The sequence below is a fragment of the Aethalodelphis obliquidens genome, unplaced genomic scaffold, assembly GCF_003676395.1.
Source record: "Aethalodelphis obliquidens isolate GAN/ISIS:26980383/991018 unplaced genomic scaffold, ASM367639v1 scaffold83, whole genome shotgun sequence".
Lineage (NCBI taxonomy): Eukaryota > Metazoa > Chordata > Mammalia > Artiodactyla > Delphinidae > Aethalodelphis > Aethalodelphis obliquidens.
Genome location: NW_020838027.1, coordinates 4835083 through 4855657, shown reverse-complemented (window position 1 = coordinate 4855657; position 20575 = coordinate 4835083). Strand labels below are relative to the sequence as shown.

At 43.6% G+C, this 20575-nt stretch overlaps 2 long non-coding RNA genes across 3 annotated transcripts; both read right to left on the bottom strand.

The window, feature by feature from the left end:
• Window positions 1-8744: 8744 nt before the first annotated feature.
• Window positions 8745-9174, bottom strand: LOC113612926 (uncharacterized). Its single transcript, XR_003430026.1, has 2 exons — window positions 9061-9174; window positions 8745-8928 (listed from the first exon to the last, which is right to left on the bottom strand). It is a non-coding gene; the product is annotated as an uncharacterized LOC113612926 (long non-coding RNA).
• A 155-nt stretch (window positions 9175-9329) lies between these two features.
• Window positions 9330-19630, bottom strand: LOC113612925 (uncharacterized). Of its 2 annotated transcripts, XR_003430025.1 has the most exons (4): window positions 19340-19630; window positions 15197-15271; window positions 14235-14270; window positions 9330-10258 (listed from the first exon to the last, which is right to left on the bottom strand). It is a non-coding gene; the product is annotated as an uncharacterized LOC113612925 (long non-coding RNA). The 2 variants fall into 2 exon arrangements; XR_003430024.1 differs by lacking the exon at window positions 19340-19630 and having other exon boundaries at window positions 15197-15427.
• Between the last annotated feature and the right edge of the window lie 945 nt (window positions 19631-20575).

Below are 20575 nucleotides of genomic sequence, written 5' to 3'. Positions count from 1 at the left end.
AAGATCACTGAGCTAATCAGTAGAGGGCTTGGGTTCTGTCTGACTCCACACTCACTGTGTTCTGTAGGTCATGATGAGTTAGGGGTTGTCATGCTGTCTTTAGCTGTGAGTCCCTGGGCAGTCCACTTACCTCCCTAAGGCTCAGCCTACTCACTGGATGATGAGATGGCCAAGTCTATTCAGCAATTCTGCGCCTGGGTGTATATCTGGGAAAGACGAAAACTCTAATTCCAAAAGGTAAGTGCACCCCAATGTTCATAGCAGCACTATTTACAATAACCAAGACAGGGAAGCAACCTAAATGTCCATCGACAGATGAATGGATAAAGAAGATGTGGTGCATATATACAATGGAATATTACTCGGCCAAGAAAACAATGAAATAATGCCATTTGCAGCAATGTGGATGGACCTAGAGATGATCATCCTAAGTGAAGTAAGCCAGACAGAGAAAGAAAAATGTCATATGATATCACTTATATGTGGAAGCTAAAACATGACACAAATGAATTTATTTACAAAACAGACTCACAAACATAGAAAACAATCTTTTTGTTACCAATGGGGAAAGTGGGGGTAGGGATAATTGGGAATTTGGGATTAACAGATACACACTACTATATATAAAATAGATGAACAACAAAGACCTACTGTATAGCACAGGGAACTATTTTTAATATCTTGTAATAACCTATAATGGAAAAGAATCTTAAAAAGAATAGATACATCCATATATATATACGTGTCTATAACTGAATCACTTTGCTATACACCTGAAACATTGTAAACCAACTATACTTTAATTAAAAATAAATAAATATTTTTAAAGAAAGGAAAAAAATATAGATACTAAAAAAAAAAAAAAAGATGGCTACCTCAATGTCCCTTTCATCTTTACGATTCTAGTACCAAGGAACATCTAATGCTCAAATGAAATGACAATGTGGTTTGGATAGAGTTATTGGACAGAGAAATGGTTTTTGACCTTGCTGTCACCAAGAAGTTCTTTGTAGAAACGACCAGGCTTCTTGAGGGCAGGGGCTACCTTGTTCGGTCCCTATTTTCATTCTCCAGCACTACTATAATGAGAATTCATTCACTCAGTCAATCATTCTTTCATCGCACATTTATTACGCCCCTTCGATGTTTCCGGGAACTTTAATAGTAACTAAGAATACAGTTGGATTTTTGAAAACCTAAACCTAGCTCCTGATGGAAATTAAAATGATCAGATTGAAGAAGTCAGCCCACTTTCTCGGCAGCAGCAGGAATCATTTAATTCTAGAAACCCTTAGAGCTGTGCTTCCCAAACTTCAGCCTGCCTCAAAATCCCCCAGAGGACTTATTATAACAGAGTTTCTTTTTCAGGAAGTGTGGGTTGGGGCCTGAGGAGTTTCATTTTTAAGAAGTTCCCAGGTGATGCTTCTGGTCCAGGGACCACACGTTGAGAAGCGCTGCTATAGAGGAGCCCTTCCCAATCAGTGGACCCAGGGCCCTAGGCCTACTGTGGCATTTTATGGGCAGTTAGTATAGTCTACTGACTGAATAAACAAGAGCAAAACTACCATTATGTAGGCTTGTTTAAATATTTTGATGTCGAAAAGAAATTCTCCCTCCAGAAATTTAGTAACCCTTGAACAAAAGCCAGGAAGTCCATCAGGTTTTCTCTCTTTTGCCAACGCTAATCTTTTGACAGAGATTTCCAGAGTGTTGTCTTGAAAACAAATTAAATTCTGAATTTTGGCTCAGTTAAGGAAGAAAGCCATGATTGATTATGAATATTTGTCTCGATGAGGGAGAGGAAACGAAAGTCCTGTACCATGTATTTTCCTTTCTTTGACTTAAATATTGGAGCTGTTACCAGTTAGGCTTGAATCTCCTTCTCTGCTAATTTTACACGCTTACCCTTGGGCCATCTCATCTATCCCATGGCTTTAAATATCATCTGTATGCTGGTGACCCCTTCCCATGTCCTGCCCAGCTCACTCCTGTCACTTCCAGAGCTGTATTTCTAGCTGTCTCCTTGACATCTCCTCTTGGCCTTGCACATGCGTCTCACAGGTAACATGTTCAACAACAAATCCGTTTTGAAAAAATTTTTATGGTAGTTGATTTACCATGTTGTGTTAATTTCTGCTGTATAGCAAAGTGACTCACTTATACATACATATACATCCTTTTTCATATTCTTTTCCATTATGGTTTATCACAGGATATTGAATATAGTTCCCTGTGCTCTACAGTAGGGCCTACTTGTCTATCCATCCTACGTATAATAGTTTGCATCTGCTAATCCCAAACTCCCAACCTGTTCTCTATGTCTGTGGGTCTGTTTCTGTTTTGTAGATAAGTTCATTTGTGTCCTATTTTAGATTCTACATATAAGTGACATCATACGGTATCTGTCTTTCTCTTTCTGACTTACTTCGCTTAGTATGATAATCTCTAGGTCCATCCATTTGTTGCTGCAAATGGCATTATTTCATTCTGTTTTATGGCTAATATTCCATTATATATGTACCACATCTTCTTTATCCATTCATCTGTCAATGGAGGTTTAATTTGCAACAACAAATTCTTGGTTTTCCTCCTCAAAATGCTCTAATCCCATCTTAATAAATGGTACAATCAACTACCCCATTATCTGGGGAAAAGTCCTTGATTTCTCCCTTGTGCTCATTTGCAATATCTAATCCTCCCCTAAGTTCTGTTGATTCTACATCCAGAGCATAACTTAAATTCATTCTTCTTTCCATAGTCAGGTGGAACAATGCACCATCATCTCTCACCTGTACTGTGTCAACGGCCTCAAGACTGGTCCCCGCCACTTCCATTCTTTCTCCCCTTCAATGCAAAGTCAAAGTGAATTGTTCGCACCTTAGAACGGTTGACAGTTTCCTATTTCATTCAGGATAAAATTCCAACATTTATAACTTGCCCCCAAAGGCCCTGCATAATCGTACCACTGCCCATCCCTCCAATCTGTCCTACCACTTCCCTGACTGGTTCTGCTCTGGCCATACTGATCTTTCCACTTTCTCAAGCACTTTCCCACCTAAAGGCTCTCACTCCTCCCTTGTCTTCCTGGAACCTGGCTTCCCCACTCTGCTGGAGACACACACGCCCATCCTCTGGTCACAACTTAAAGTACCACTTCCTCAAGGAGGCCTTCCTGGATCCCCTCAATCTAAATTAAATCCCGCAAATACTCTCTGGTGGGACCCTATGAGTTTTCATTCCACAGAACCCAGGTTGCAAATCTTTTGTTTGATGTGTGTGTCCCCACTAGACTGTGAACTTCAAGAGCACACGGGATGTGTCTGCATGACCTCACCACCGGACCGCAGCATCTTATTCAGAGCTTGCTGGCACTCAACTCTTATTTGTTAAATGAAACAGTTAATAAAACCACAAAATCCTGAAACACTTTGCTGCTACTCTTAGGCTGTCCTCTCTTCTGCTTCTCTGTACACTTTCTCTGGGTCTCTGCTTCCTCCACGATGGAGTCTTGACTATCCCCAGACCAGACTGTTTGTCTGATGTTGGGACAGAGAGGGTAAATGGCAGATATGGTAGCAAATGTTCTCATTTACGCCAGCAACATTGCCCGAGTTCCCAGCCTGGGAGTTAGCCATCTAAAGCCACTCCAGCCCCCCTCCCGGGCCCTGAGGACGGCACTTCTGGGTGGGTTGGTGAGTTCTGTGTGTGTCTGGGCCAGTTCACAGCCCCTTTCACTCCTGACCACAAGAGACCACAGTATACACTGTGGGAGAAGGGAACTTACTTGAGGCCAGAGATCTGGGACTGTCCCCACTCCCTGGATTGCTTTTGGTTTCGCACTTACAAAGTTTTACAACTCTCGGGATCTCCCTGGTGGTCCAGTTCTTAAGACTTCGCCTTCCAGTGCAGGGCGTGCGGGTTCAATCCCTGGTCGGGGAGCTAACATCCCACACGCCTCGCGGCCAAGAAACCAAAACATAAAACAGAAGCCGTATTGTAGCAAATTCAATAAAGACTTTCAAAATGGTCCACGTCAAAAAAAAAAAAATCTAAAAACGAAAACAAAAACAAAATTTGACAACTCTCTAAGCATTGTTGACATCATCCGTGGTTGGATTCCAGATTCCACAGCTTGGGTTTGGGAGAGAGAAAGAGAGCAGGTGGCACACGGTAAGGATGGGTTACCAGTAGGGCTGAGAGGTGGGAGCAGCTGGAGGAGAAGGAGGCCACTGGCGGCGGCGAGCATCCTCTCCAGCGCTCTCTCTGCACAGCAGCCTGAGCTGTGGCCAGTGGTCCCCTGCTGAGCGCAGTCCATGCTCCTCTCTCTGCTCAGGCCTCCCGGGAACAGCACCTGTGGGCTTCAGCCCCTCCAGCAACAGGACTGTGGTGGGCTGGCTTGAATTACCCAGCAAAGGAGAAAGAGCAGAAGTGGAGGCGCTGGGAAATGCAAAAACATTCACTTATTTCTTTATGCACATACTATGAACCTGGTGTTTTGCTAGATCTTAGGGATACAAAAATCAAATAAAAGGGCTCCTTCCACCCCTTAACCCAACATTTAATGAAATCAAGGTCTAGTAAAAAGTGAAAACACACTAATTTATTAGGACATTTTCAGTTTTTCTGGTATTTATGAAACTAGCGAGTCTAGTTTTAGAATTTTCTTTTTTCAAAACTTTATTGTGGTTCAAGTTTTTTAAATGTTCAAAGGACAAAGAGGGGGCAGGTCACTTTAAGTATATACCACCTGGCAAGGAGCCAGAATTAGCTAATAAGAAAACCTTCAGAATTCTGAACAGAGTAGACTGTATATTCTCGTATACACTGGTTAGAGTAACATCAGGATATTCGTATGTACACCAGGCAAGATAATTCTGATTGCAAGTTTATCATTCCTGGGTTTGAATCCTGGGAGTCAGGCTACCGTGTAGATTTTATTCTCCTTCCTTCCTTCCTCCCTCCCTCCCTCTATCTTTCTTTCTTTCTTTCTCTTTCTTTCTTTCTTTCTTTCTTTCTTTTCTTTCTTTCTTTCTTTCTTTCTTTCTTTCTTTCTTTCTTTCTTTCTTTCTTTCTTTCTCTCTCTCTCTTTCTTTCTTCTTTCTTCTTTCTTCCTTCCTTCCTTCCTTCCTTCCTTCCTTTCTTTCTTTCTCTCTCCCCCCCTCTCTCTCTCTTTTTCTCTTTCTCTCTTCCCCCCTCTCCTTTTATTTGTACTTTAAAACAGCATCCTAGAATGATTTTCTTTTGCTGATGAGATGATCCCAGTTCTTCAAAGAGGGGAAGGTACAGCCATTTTAGGCTCTTGGAACAGGTTGGAGAAATACAATAATGGTACTGGCTGGAGTAATCGGAGAGAGGATGCTTGACACTAAAGGGGAGAGGGGAAGAGAGGGAAAGTGGCCTGACTGTCCAGGAGTAACTTTTACTCCCAGGCCCTGCCCAGGCCTGAGGTGGGAGCGGAGCTTGCCCCAGACCCCAGGACAGACAGGACAGACAGACACTCAGACTCAGTGTCTCATGAAGGTTTTCTTTTCCCTTTGTTTCTGATCCCTGAAAGGAAGTCATGAAGCTTAATCAGAAAGATACTGGACTGTCACTAGGTGTTTGTATTTCTTTACATGTTATGATTTAATAAATTTGGTACAAATATGTTGTACAATTGCTAACCAGAGATGAATTGCTATTTTTGCTTTTTGTTAACTACAAGCGACTGTTTGTAGGAAAAGCATGAGCAGCTGGACCAGATGTAAATCCGGGGAAACGTGAAGATTCAGGCCATTTGGTCACATCTCTGTGACCAAAAGTGATGCCGAGCTTGGTAGAAGAATGCCAGCCATCACGAAGAAAGTAAGTTCTGTCCCCTGAGCTTGGATTGAGGAACATTAAGTGGTGACAGTTGTCCTACCTACATTCCTCCCAGGTAATTTCCTGATGCAGAACCTCAGGAAATGAAGGAGTCAACTGTTTCCCTGCATGCTTCTCCCATCCTCTGTCACCTGGACGTCTTACAGGATATGGCCTGACTTGTCAGGAGGACAAGAACTTGCTGTTCACCTAGGAACTTAGACTCCCCACACAGAAAGAAAGAAAGAAAAAAGACAGGCAGGAAGGGGGAAACTTGAAAATTCTCTGAAAGAGAAAGAGCAAAACAAAACAAAGCCACGTTCACACCAGTTCCTTAGATGCCTCCCCACAAATTTGTTTGCAGGTAAAGGGGATTAGAAGAGATGTGGAAGGAAAATAAAGCCTGTAGGTTGCGCACGTTGTCACACACACTTGCCCTGATTCCGGGGAGGAGGGGCAGCGGGGGAAGCTCTGAGCTGTGCAGCCTCACCTGATACTCGAATGTGTTCTGTGTCCGGGAGATGTTACCTTGGGGGCCCTGAAAGGAGGGAGGGAGAGGTTGTGAGGAGACAGAACACTGTTAGACTTTGTGTTCAGGAAGATGTGGTGCCTCTGGGCACAGATCGACCCAATTTAGCCTCCCATGTGGCACTAAGCACTCTTCCCCCAAGAGTGGAGGAACTCGAGGGCCTCCTGAAGCCTTGAGCCTGGGTGGGCATCCATTGCTTATTCATCCAATACTGTGAGCCAAGCCTCGAAGCTCGTGGCAGCCGCTCCACTCTCCCATCACTTACAAAACACAAGTTAAAATCGAAAATTAAGAATTTCAAGATGGCGACGGCAAAGCCTTAAACCTCTGAGCATGGGGCCTGGTGAAAGTGCAGTGGTCGCACACCCTCGAAGCCAGCCCCGTCTGCAATATGTCCTCCTAAAACTCTTATATTGTTTAAGTGAGCTCAGTTGGTTTTGGTTATTTGTAACCAAAACTCTAAATAAGACAGGAATTGGTTCCAGACTGTGGTATCCAGGAATCCGAAGTGAAATTGGGGAATTGGGTCCAGTTGAGACAAAGCCAATGAAAATCCACCTAATATTAAGTAATACTAATTTGGCAAGTCATGACCTGTAGCATTGAAACAGTTAATTGGGTTATTGCCTATGGCTACTTAGAATGTGGTGCTCATTGAAGAGAAAGCTTTGGGAGATGGGGTGGCCACTGCTTTGGAAAAGTATGGACGATACGATGAAATCAAGGAACGTTCTGTGGGGTGGCTGCTTCTAGATAGCACAGAGAATGAGGATAATAAGGTGATGAAAGGGCTATATACTGAGGGACAGTAAGTAATGGTCATCCTAGATGCCTAGGGAACTTATATTATGGAAGATAAATCCACACTATCTATATTATCCATTTATCTTCCATAATGCACGTCATGGAAGATAAATCCCACACAATAATATGGGACCTGATAATCAACAAGGACCTACCGTACAGCACAGGGAACTCTACTCAATATTCTGTAATAACCTATATAGGAAAGGAATCTGAAAAAGAATAGATACATGTACATGTATAACTGAATCACTTTGCTGTACACTTGAAACTAACACAACATGATAAATCAACTATACTCCAATAGAAAATAAAAATTAAAACATAAAATAAAATTCCAAAACAAAAACACGGAACCTGTCATCTCATAGAAGTTTCTAGGAAGTTCAGGACACTGGGTTATGTTTGAATATCCACTGTAAAGGGACAGAGAAGCCGGAACTTCTATCTACTGTTAAGAAGGGGATTTGATGATTGTTTTGATTTTGGAGACCACAAGAACAAAATTGGATGTGCTGTTCCAGTCCATTAACCGAGCGATCTGAAAAGCTGCCGGCTCTGGGCGGGACACCAAACTAGAGAAGTTTCTTCAAATGGTCTAGGCGGCAATACAAGTACCTCTGCCCTGTGTCCCCAGGTGGCTCAGAATGTCTATGACAGATAACAGAATGGGGGTGCTGCTGGTGTCTGTGACGAGGCCTAAGAAACTAATTCCTGAGGATGACCCTAAGGTTTTTGAGCAAAGAAAGTTATTATTAGCTTGACACTGGACCTTGGAAGAGATGGATAATATGCCATACATGGCCAGGAGACTTCAACATCAAGCGAAGCTCATGTACACAGAACTAGGGTCTGAGCAAGTACTAGATGAACCTGTCCATTGCGCGAGCAGATAATTCACATTTCTGAGCACTTCCTCCTACCGACTGCCGTCCTTCCCTCCATCTTTTGACTCAGTGGGAGATTCTCTGTGATCATTTGCCCAAGGATGCAAAAAAAATGGAGCCTTTTTTATTTTTTTGTTTGTTTTTATGTATTATTTGTGTGAAAAGTATAGTAAACCTATTACAGTACAGTACTATATAGCCGATTGTGTTAGTTGTGTACCTAGGTTAACTTTGTTGGACTTAATGAACGCACGCTCAGAACGGAACTCGTTCGTATGTAGGGAACTTACTGTATAGCCAAATTCGATTTCATAGCGTCCTCTCATATGAGTTGATAATCCCCAAGCCCCTTGGAAAATTAGAAAATTTTTATGCGTATGAGATAGACATTGTTGATGTTCTCAAAGTGGGTGATCTTATCAGTTGTCAGGGGCAACTATTAATGCATTCATTGGGCACAGTTTATAGCTCTGAAATAAAAGATGACTGAGGATTAAAACAAAGATTTAAAGGAAACTCCCCTTACATTAACATATACTGTCAGGCTGGGTTCCTGCTGGAATATATAGGCTCACGTGTAGATTCCTCGTTCATAACTGTAAAACTCCAGCCAAGCAATAATGATCATAATGAACTAAAGAGACCTCGGGTTAAACAAATGATTACAGTTGACAATCAAGGTGTAAACATGAACCTAATTAATGAATCTATAATCTCTCTTCCAAGTCTCTGGCCATTAGCCATGCTTCTAATTAAACCGAGTGCAGGAGCAGCCGTCCATCACCCGAGGGCCTGGTGCCTCGGCGTTCTGAATTCCTTGACAGACTGACCACCCCAGTCGCGATCTTTCAGCCTCTGTTTCTTTACCTGTTGAAATTCAAATAAGGTTTCATTTGTTAATAAGACTCTTCTCCAAAACACCCTCAATCATTGGTCAATCTGCCGGAATACAGAAAAGCTGGGATGGAAAGCAAAAGACGAACACTGCCACATATTTACCAGATGGCTCTGCGATGAGCCACATAGATCAAAAGACGGAGTGGGGGCTTCCCTGGTGGCGCAGTGGTTGAGAGGCCGCCTGCCGATGCAGGGGACGCGGGTTCGTGCCCCGGTCCGGGAAGATCCCACATGCCGCGGAGTGGCTGGGCCCGTGAGCCATGGCCGCTGAGCCTGCGCGTCCGGAGCCTGTGCTCCGCAACGGGAGAGGCCAAAAAGGGGAGAGGCCCGGGGACCAAAAAAAAAAAAAAAAAAAAAAAAAAAAAAGACAGAGTGGGCCCTGCTCTTAAAGAGCTAACAAATGAATATTCCTAAAAATAAAAGTAAAGCAATAACAGTGTGTTCATCTACCTCAGGGGATGTCAGAGACTTCTGGAGGTTAGTAAGGGCATCCCCTGTGTCAGAGCACAGTTCTCTACAGAAAAACAACTGCAGAGTAACCGCAGCTTCTGCTTGAGGCCCACCAGGACTGGAGTCCACCCCTGGGCTATCAGTCTGCATCCCACGTGCCTTCAGGCTCCGTGAACCTTGTGGGATCAAAATACTCTAAGGAATTGGTGGATTTCTCACATACGCTCCATGACATCTGTTCTGTAGCCTGCCAGCCATGTTCGATGCTCAGGGAGAAGGAGAGAGCTGTCTCTCAAACAGAATCCTTTGCCATACATCTATCAACGCGGTGTCGACAGTCCTTCACGCAGCGCGGTGCGGGGCAATGATGCCTCAGTAAAAATTCTTGCTGGGATCCAGCGATTTATTTAGCTAACAGATTAGTTAATTATGTCAGTTTGACAATTTCAAGAGGGAAGGAAAAACACACACGGGCTGGATGAGGAGAGGGCCTCGGTAATATTGTACACCAAGGGATTGTTAGGAAACCCAGCGATTTCTTGGTAAAATCTTTCGGCTGTCCAGCATTCCCCTATAAACAAGACCACCACTAAACTTTGAAAGAAACCAATTCTTCTCTCCACACTTGAACAAGGCAAAGTAACGCGCAAACAATCAGCATTTAGTTTTCAAATGATGGAATGTTTCCTCTGGAAGGAAAAGGGGTCTTTTTCACTAAAAATCCGGAGCTTGGATTCCAGTCTCTGCTCTGCTTCTGGGTGACTCTCTCGACCTCAGTTTTCTCGTCGTACAAGCCAAGGGTAGGTCAGCGTGGAGGACAAGAGCCCTTGTAGTTCCTGCATGTCAGAATCTGTAAGACCATGGATGTTCAGCTTATGGGATAGTCCTGGGACAGGTTGGGACCTTGGGATTAGCAGACGTCACAGGTTGTCTGCCTCAGAGCCCAAGTCATATACCCACATGCCAGGACAAAGCCTTCCTTGTCTCCTGTAACATTAGTATCAACACTTCTCCCCCATTCAAAGGCTCAACCATTGCATTTTCTTTACACAAAGTTCTTCCTGATCTCTTTCTCCCATGGGCCTTGAGGCAAGTTCTGATATATTCATCCTTCCCATACATATCTTTGGATGCCTGCTGTAAGAAAGAGACTGTTCCCAGTACGGAGGATACAGGGAAAACAAAACAATCTCTGTTGTCATGGAGATACCTGCTAGAGCTTTAATACTTTCCTGCATGAGAAATGGGCCAGGTGTCATTGCCATATTAGGGAGGGAAAAGGAGAGGCCACAGGCAAGCTATTCCGGCACTCTGGAGGTGAAGACAAAAATGAAGTCTGCAAACAGACTGATAAAATAATCCATGAGTTTATACTGCAGCCCTATTCCATTCCACAACTAGCAATAGTGACCATCATTCCAATCACTACTGTTTACCTTGCATGCTATGGTGGAGAAATCCCTTTTACAAATATTCTATCATTTTCTTGAATAAAAACCCTTCCAGGTATTATTTGTTTTGCCTTTTAGTAACTGAATTTGATAAATGCACAGAGACTTTTAAACAATCAGCCCAAGACAAACAGTAAACAGCAGAGCTGAGACTGACTCTGGTTTTGACTTGAATTCTCATCTCTTTCTATTATGTTAAAACTCCTCTGAACATTTTTTTGGTCTAGTTTCTCTTTTAAAAGACTGTTTGCTGGACTGAAGCTTGCCAAAACCTCATTCTAACAACAAACCATGAAATCCCCCCTCCGTGAACTTATCAACTGGTCCCAGAGTTACTTCTTTTTCAAACTCTTTTCCCATTTAGGTTATTACAGAATATTGAGCAGAATTCCCTGTGCTCTACAGTAGGTCCTTGTTGGTCATCTATATTAAATATAGCAGTGTGTACATGTCAATCCCAAACTCCCAGTCTATCCCTCCACCCACCCTTTACCCCTGGTAACCAAAAGTTTGTTCTTGAAGTCTGTGTGCCTGTTTCTGTTTTGTAAGTAATTTCATTTGTGTCATTTTTTAAAATTTAGATTCCGCATATAGGTGATATTACTTCTTAAATCTTGTTTTAGCCATTAAATTTTGGTCTGATAGGTAAAACAGTCATTTTAACTCTATAAGAGGAACTAAAATAGGGGTGAAAATGACTAAACCCTCACTACAGGTGAGGGTTTGCTGATTAATTGAGACAAAACAAGTCAGGGCTGGATGTAGACATCTGTCAATGGCTCCAGAGAGGAGGAGCTTTGGGGATTGTCCTCAGGTCCATCAAAGATGCCTCACTTCACTTCCACGGAGAATGGAGGAAGACGGGAAGTAATGAGCTCGTAGCATGAAGAGTTTAAATTCAAGACACAACAGAATTTCAAGGAAGAGGGAGCTGTGATTTGTTGGAATGGGTGGGTGCCGTGGGAACATGCAAAACCCTCTTCTCTTGACATGTGGTGCTGCCGAGAGGCTTGAATGGGGGACAGGAAACGGAAGGTGATGACCAAAATGACTTCATGAGGTTCTAGCAGGGCCTTCATGGTGCAAGTCAAGAGAGAATATTATGCCGGAAAGAGTAATAGCGAAGGATTTAGGTGGTCTGGGCTTTCCAGGGTTCTGCCACTATCTAGTTGTGTACACTTAATTAGGACGTTTAACTTCTCTGAGCCTCGGTTTATCTTAATCATAAAGGAGACTCATAGCTCTTGGTCCAGCCTCCCTGACGCATCATAATGAGAAGCATTTGAGATAACTTCTGCTCTACGTAAGTTCACGAGGACAAACTTCTTTCGTTTGTATTTATTACTACTGTATCCCAACTGTTTGCCCTGAGATATGGACGTGGTACACAGTAGACATTCAGTAAACATCTGGTGAATGTATATGTAAATAGCACATGTAAAAATACTTTGAAATGTAAGGAAACAATGGAAATGGGAAGTATCACAGCTATGGCAACTCTCTGGGGAGACTGTTCCAGTGTGTGCCTCACTATCTCGCCCACCTCCACACTATCCCATGGCCATTCCTAGTAGTCAGGGTGAGTTCAAGAGGACACAATGGCAACACCAATCTCTACAAGATGAAATCCAGCAGGTGGCTCGGGAAATACAATGTAATACGTGGCAAACATTGGTGTGAGGGATGCTGTGATTGGTCCCTCTCTTGGACCGCCCTCCTTCCTACTTTCCATAAGTCTTTGTTGAAGGGAATGTGAAGGAACCTTCCTTGCCATATTGATCAGTACTCAACAGGGACATGGGTATAGAAAGCATGAGGAAAACCCTGAGTCTATCCTCTTTGAAGAAAGCCTTCTGATTCTGATCAGATCATCTGATTCCTAGAGAGGGCAGTTAGCTTCTGTTCCAACTGACAGTAGGCAGTTATGATCAGACAATTGAAGAGGCACATATATTATGTAATCAAAAGAAGCTGGTACCCATCTCTCAACGGGATATTAATTTAGCATTTTTCCAGGCAACCTCCCTGCCCCATCACAGAGTTGCTTCTCAAATATAAATGTCAAGTGAGGAAGCAGAAATTAATTTAATATGCTTTATGGGCACTGGGTAATACCCAGAAGACTAACAATGGTGGAACAGAATTATAAAAGAATGGGGAGTGAGTGTGCTGTAGAGACCCTGGCGCACTGCCAACAGCACTAGAGTAAGTGGGAGAAGGGAACACTGGTACTTGGGGTCAGCAGCCAGCTTTCTTTTCAGCATGAGTGGTTTCTAGAACCACTAGACTTTTTCCTTTCAAAGGCAGCACACAGGCTTTGTGTCCTGAGGCCCACCTCGAAGACAGGATGCTCAAGTTTTCTGATGCGCAGGTACCAGGTGGCTGGAGGTGGCAATAAATCTGGTTCCATCAGGTGTGGAATGCTTTTCTGTGTGAGGAATTAGGACTGGAGCACCTAAGTGGTGTTCAGTCTGCATTGAAACATTTTAGCATATGGCTAAGTGGCTGGCTCTGAACTTAGGTCACCTAGATTTAATTCCACTTTTGCCATTTATTGACTGTGCCACCTTAAGCAGCTTCGTTAACCTCTCTTGCGCCTTAGTTTTCACAGTTATAAACCAGAAATAACACTGGCACCTACTTCATAGCGCTGTTGAAGGGATTAAAGCAGTTGAGCATGTAGAACAGTGCCTGGCACGTACGTGCTCAGTTAATGTTGCTTATAATCATTATACTATCAGTAAGTATGTAATCCGACCTTTCCAGCTTTGGATTAGGAATGGCTATGTTCACCCACTTTCTCCTTTCTCCGTTGGGGTCTAGAGACCATGACGCTGCTCTGATTCTGTGTTCCTGTCCCTGTTTGGGGTCTCAGTCTCCATCAATAGGAGGAAGAGATGAGAGATCCCTTCTGGAAGTCCCAGTCCTAAGTTTCAGAGCCACTTCAGCTACTAGCCTGCTAGATGACTCTAAGGTAAAGTCACTTCCCTCTTGGAGTCTCAATTTCCTAATTTTTTAAATCAGGGGGTTGGACCAGTAGATCTCTAGGAATGCTTCTAGTCCCAAAATCCAAGATATCTACTGCCCCCATGGATGCTCAGAGACCCTCCTACCTAAATCCTTATGTGACTTAGGTAGGCCTCTAATTTGTGTTGAATGCCAGGAATGCATCAGCAGTTCTCCTTTCCCAAGTTACATTTCACTACATTTTCTGCCTCACTCTCCTCCTACTTCTTGCTTTCACTTGGCAACTTGGGATCCCAGTATGAGTAAGGGGGGCGGGGACTGGAATTTCCAGAGTCCAACTAGCCTGAAAACTTTCCTCTCTTCTTCCCCACTTCTCCCCATAACATTTCTTGCAGTTTCTCAAGATACCTTGTCTTCTTGAGCATCCTCTCAACTGAAGGCATTCTGTAAGAGGAGAGGAAACATATGAATGGGTCTTTCTCATGGAGTCATCATTTTTCCCTTTGTTTATCATCAATTCAGCCAGAAGTTGAAGTCCTAACATCATGCGTAGCCAGCATGAGCTAAACCGCTTGCCTACACATGGTCTTAAAAATCAGGATAGATAACGAAATTGAAATATAACATAATTCTTAACTGAGGACCTTGAAGTAGAAAAATGATATACGACCATAAAATGGTATGCCAGCACTCTCTCCTATTAGCATCTGTGTGTCTGTCTGATTCACGTCTGGTTCCTCCACCAAACTATAAGTCCCATGAAGGTGGGAACTAAATTTTTACCTGTAATAGCATCCCCAGCATTGAACAGCTCCTGATACGTCATAGGCTCTCAATAAATATTTATTGAATAAATGAATGAGTAGAGATTTTAGTCTATTAGGTTAGTCATTTGGAACTTAAAATCATACAAAATTTCTGTCTTGGGAATGAGATGGGGGAAAAAAAATTCCACCAAGCATGAATAGGAATAGTACAGAAGCCATGAAATGACAGAGATCTTCTGGTCCCTCATCCAAAAGATTCCTGTTATATTACAGGGACTTCTTGGTTTATCCATGTGCACATCACACCATCCCCTCCCTCTAAAATGTGACTTCAGGAAACTCTCAGTCCAATAATCTCAGGAACTGATGCCCAGGAAGGTATGAGAAACCTTTACCTTTTGGGAAGGTCACAGAGAGTGTATCAGCTCAAATAATGTTAAAAATGAGCATGGGTATAAAAAGAACAATTCACCATGACAAAGTAGGGCTTATCTCAGGAATTCAATATCCAAAATTAATCAATATAGTACATCATATTAATATCTAAAGGGAAAAAAACCCACACAATAATAGTAATGGATGCAGAAAAAGCATTTGACAGACCTCAATATCCATGCATAAGACAAAGTTTCAGCAAGCCAGGAATAGCAGGAAACGTCCTCACCTGATGCAGGACATCTACAAAACAGCCAGTAGCTAACATTATACTTAATGGCGAAAGACAGAATGCTGCTGGTCTAAGATCAGGAGCAAGGCAAAGATGTCCATTCTCATCACTTCTATTCAACATCATACAGGAATTCTTAGTGCAATAAAGAAAAAGAAAAGAAAGTTATCTAGATCGGACACGGAGAAAGTTATCACTATTTGCAGATTATATGATTGCCTATGTAGAAAATCCCAAGGAACCTGCAAAAAATTTCTAGAACTAATAAACAAACTTAGCAAGGTCACAGCATACAAGGTCAACACACAAAAATAAATCATATTTCCAGATACCAGCAATGAACAATTGGAAACTGAAATTAAATATGTCTATATACATATATGTAAAATTTACATATATATAATTTATAATAGCTCCAAAGCCCGACCATATTTAGGTATAAATCTAACAAAGCATGGATAGGATCTGCATGCTGCAAAATGCAGATAGAAGAAATCAAAGAAGATTTAAATGGGAAGACAGACTCAAATAGTAAAGATGACAATGCCAATCAAAATCCCAGCACAGCCTTTTTTTTTAAGACACTGACAAGCTAATTTCAAAATTCATATGTAAAGATAAAGGAATGAGAATAATCAAAACAACTATGAAAAAGGAGAACCAAGTTGGAGGGCTTACACTCCGTGATTTCAAAACTTCTTATAAGGCTATAGTAATCAAGACAATGAGGTATTTTTAGTGATTGGCAAATAGATGAATGAAGTGGAATAGAGGGTTTAGAGATAAACCCACACATGGATGATCAAATGATTTTTGACCAAGTTTCAAAGACAATTCAATGGAGAAAGTTTAGTACTTTTAACAAATGGTGCTGGAATAATTGGATACGCATATGCAAAAAAATGAACTTCAATCAATGGCTGACACCACATATAAGAATCAACTCAAAGTGGATCAATAGACCTAAAGGTAAAACTTAAAACCTTAAAAATTAACTTAAAAACTTAAAAATTCTATAAGAAAACATAGGACAAAACCTTTGTAATCTTGGGTTAGACGTGGATTTCTGAGATAAAACACCAAAGCAAGACCCCTAAAATAAAACACCGTGAAATTGGATTTTATCATAATTAAGTACTTCTGCTCTTTGAAATTCACTGTTAAAAGAATGAAAAGGCACATTAAGAGAAAAAATTTGAAAAACATAACTGATAAAGGACTTATATTCAGAATATAGAGAGAACTCTCAGAATTCAATTATAAGGAGAAAAAACAAACCAGTTTAAAAATGCGGGAAAGGTTTGAAGAAATACTTCACCACAGGGAAATATGGATGGAAACTAGACGCATGAAGAGATGTTCAAAATCACAGCCATTAAGAGAAACTCAAATTAAAAACATGTGCTATTAGAATGGCTCAGTAAAAAGTGCTGACAGTATTAAGTGCTGACAAGAATGCAAAGGAACTGGAGCTCTCACGATCTGCTGGTGGGAATACAAAACATCACAGCCACTCTTGAAAACAGGTTAGCAGTTTCCTATAGAGTTAAACATATCTTATGACTTAGTAACCTCACTTCTAGGTATTTAACAGAGAGAAGTGAAAATTCCTATTCACATAAAAACCTGTATATACATACTTATAGCAGCTCCATTCATAATCACCCAAAACTGGAAATAACCCCAAAGCCCTTCAACGGGTGAATGGATAAACAAACAGTGGTCCATTCATACGATGGAATGGTACTCAGTCATAAAAAGGATAATAATGAAGAAGTGTGGATACACACACAACTCGGGTGGATCTCAAGGGCGTTATGCTGAGTGAAAGAAGCTAGTTTCAGAAGGTTATACCCTGTGTGATTTCATTTACATGACATTCTCAAAAGACAAAATTACAGTGATAGAGAAAAGGTCAGTGATTGCCAGAGGCTGGGGACATGGGGAAAGAGAACCTACAATGGGGTAGCATAAGGCAGGTCTTTAGGGTTGTAGAATTGTCCTGTATCCTGATTATAGTGGCAGTTACATGATTCTATATATGTTAAAACTCATAGGGCTCTATACTCCATGCAAAAGTCAATTTTCCCTAGGTCAAGGGAAATGAAGACATAAAAGTGCAGCCCAAGGGACTTCCCTGGTGGCACAGTGGTTAAGAATCCTCCTGCCAATGCAGGGGACACAGGTTCGAGCCCTGGTCCAGGATGATCCCACATGCCGTGGAGCAACTAAGCCCGCGAGCCACAACTACTGAAGCCTGTGCTCCACAACTACTGAAGCCCACGCCCCAACAAAGAGTAGCCCCCGCTCACTGCAACTAGAGAAAGCCCACATGCAGCAACGAAGACCCAACGCAGCCAAATAAATAAAATAAATAAATTTTAAAAATAAAATAAAAATGGGGAAATATTTCAACTATCCCTAAAGAAAGTTCTCTGAGGCACGTTTTAAAAAAAGAAAAAAAAAGGGCAGCCCAAGAGGGTCCAATGGAAGAGAAAGAAGCAGAGGCAGAATTTTCCTTGGTGCTTGGTTTATGGGCTGTCTTGAACGTGAGTCTTGGGTCTCGTTCAGCACCAACTTGCAGAAGCTGTGTCCCTTCCTTCCCTCTGGTTGCCTCTGTGACTCCGTGCATCTCTGCATGCCATTGGAGCTGGCTCTCCATCGTGGGCTGGGGTGTCAGCGCAGGACTAAAGCACAGGGCTTTCCAAAGGGTTGGGCTCTCATGAAGTGTCACTCTCACCATGATCCAGCAGCAGGAATGTCCCTCTTGCCCAAGCCCCGCCCTCCAGGGCACTCTGGATGCCCTCTGAGTGGCACCAGCCCAAACCAGGGACAGTCACTTGTCCACTCACTTCCCAGATATTTACAGCATCCCTATTGGGTATCAGGCACAGCCAGGGACCCTGCTGCCAGGCTGATGCCCACAGCATATTCTGGAGGGCACAGCTGTCAGAGCAGCTGTCCTCACAAGGGCCAGCAGTGGTATGTCCTGTCCCAAAGGTCCGAGGCTTTGATCTCATTTCCCATTTTTGCCAATATTCAACACTTTCCAACACTTCACCCCTTCTCAGATGAAGAGTTAAACATAGGCAGATGGACACCCGAAATGGCAATATTTTCCTGCTGACTCACCAACCTCCATGAGCGAGTGCTTCCTTGATTCTCTGATCCTATTCAGTTTGTATTTGGAACGACTTTTCTCAGCCTACTGGCAGAAAACTTCATTTTCTTTCTGCTTCCAGAGATAAAATACGAAGCTGGTGAGATGAGGTGTTAAACATGGCAGTGACTTGTCCAAGGTTGCCCGGCAGCTTGGCAGTGGAACTGGGACCAGAGCCTAGACAGTAAGAGCTTCAGGGCTGAAGACTGTACGACGGAGGCATCGCTAAAACCCTTCTCCACAAACTGAACAGAAATGGAAGAAGCTTTCTCCCAGGTATCTGCACAAGCAACATAGGACAGAAATGCTTTCAAAACACAGTCATGTCCTGGGGGCAAGAGATGCTTGTGATATAAGTTGTGATGACAGCAGCTCACAACGGAGCCACATTCAAGGAACAGTTCCAGCATGCCAGAGGTTGGGAGGCTTCTAACTCATAAATCATCCTCACACACAACACGCCAGTGAAGCTAAAGCAACGTTAAGGGGCTGACGAACCACAAAGACCAGGAAATGCAGAGTGAGTGCTGATCCGGAGGAGCCGGAAGAGGCAAATGTAAACCAAGGTGCAGTCTGGGAGCACAGGCTAGCCTCCTGAGGCTTGCAAGCAACTGTGCTGATTTCCCTGCACGCACAGAGGTCTCCAGCCAGAGGCGTGGAAGGGAAGGAGGCGTTTGCCTTCGTCCACTTGCCCAGCATACAGGGTAAACGTGCTTCCTGGGGTGTTGCACGGTAAGGCTGGTCTCCTGCTAAAGCGCGGTCAGGGCTTCACCGAGGGAGAACGACACTTCCGACACTGAAGGCTTTCTTAACGTCAGTCCCCATTGCCCAGGAAGCAAGAACAGTTAGGGAATCTGGGCTAGTTCGGGAGGGTGTCGCTGAGTGCGGTCATTCAGGCACACGGGACCATGCCACCTACCTCACCCCACCTGATCCTCTCCCTCCACCAACTTCAGATCCTTTCAGTTCCAAACTTGAAAGGCGCTTCTAGCTGCCGCTCTTTTGTTTCCAGCAAACATGCCGCCGCCCGCAGATAAAGACATCCAGAAGAGAAAAGAGAGCACGGAGGAAGACAGCCCCAGGAACCCCTCCCTGGAGTCCCTCCCTGGCCTGCTGCGCCCCTGCCTGACTGACGCATTCACCACCTGACCCAGAGAGCAGGCAACTGTCCACGAGCATCGATTTCCACCCGTGAGGTCTCCCCCATCTGCCCTTCTGGTTGTTTACTGAAAAGTGAAGACAAGTCAATGGCCCGGGGCCCTACAACGTCTCTAATTTTGGCGAGAACCGGTGTTGGTGGGAATGAAGTTCAGACACTACCTTTGACCTTGTCCCTTCCTAGTGGTGGGGGAGGGGTGGACAGATGTTAGCAGATCCCAGGGCTTGTCCTAGCTCTAACTAGCAGAGTGACTGAGTCACCCACCTGCCCATCAAAGGCCTGCCTTAGAAGCAACTGTGTGCTCTCCCGGTGCCCAGACTGGTGAGGATGGGCCTGGCAGAAGGTTCCAGCCGGACTGCCCTCTCCCTACTACCTTGCACTCTCACCTTCGGGCTTCAGGGCACAAAAGCTCTGCCAGGTTTCCAAACACCCACTAATGCCTTCTGATGGGACCGTGTTCTTAAGCCACTGTGGGCAAGTGACCTTCTGAAAAAGCTTGTTCCCCAGGGAGCAGGCCACCTCCCCCAAACCACCCCCCCCAACACACACCTTCTCCCATGGCTATCCCCATCCCCCGTGAATCCGAATGGAGGGATCTGAGACCATTTTCTGCTACCAATGAATCCACTATTCCTTCTAAGACTGCCAGGAAGGGCTGCACCACCGGATGAGAGAAATCTTAGGGAGATGCTGCCCTCTTCTGGGAAACACGCAAAAAAAAAAAAAAAGACCCCAAAGAGCAGCAATTTCTTCCTTGTCTGTACTTCTCCTTCGTATGCAATCACATGGAAGCAGAGAACTATGGGCCAAGTTCATAACGCAATCATCCTGAAACCTCCCCTGAAAGATGCGCAAGGTCCTGGGAGGGCAGGGCGGGATTTCAGGAAATCGCTGTCATCCCCCTGCATCTGAACGAGACCTCAGGCTCGGCCCCGTCTCCCTGTGTCTGACAAATCCCTTTCCTGCACACGGATTCAAGTTCACGTGTCCTTCGGA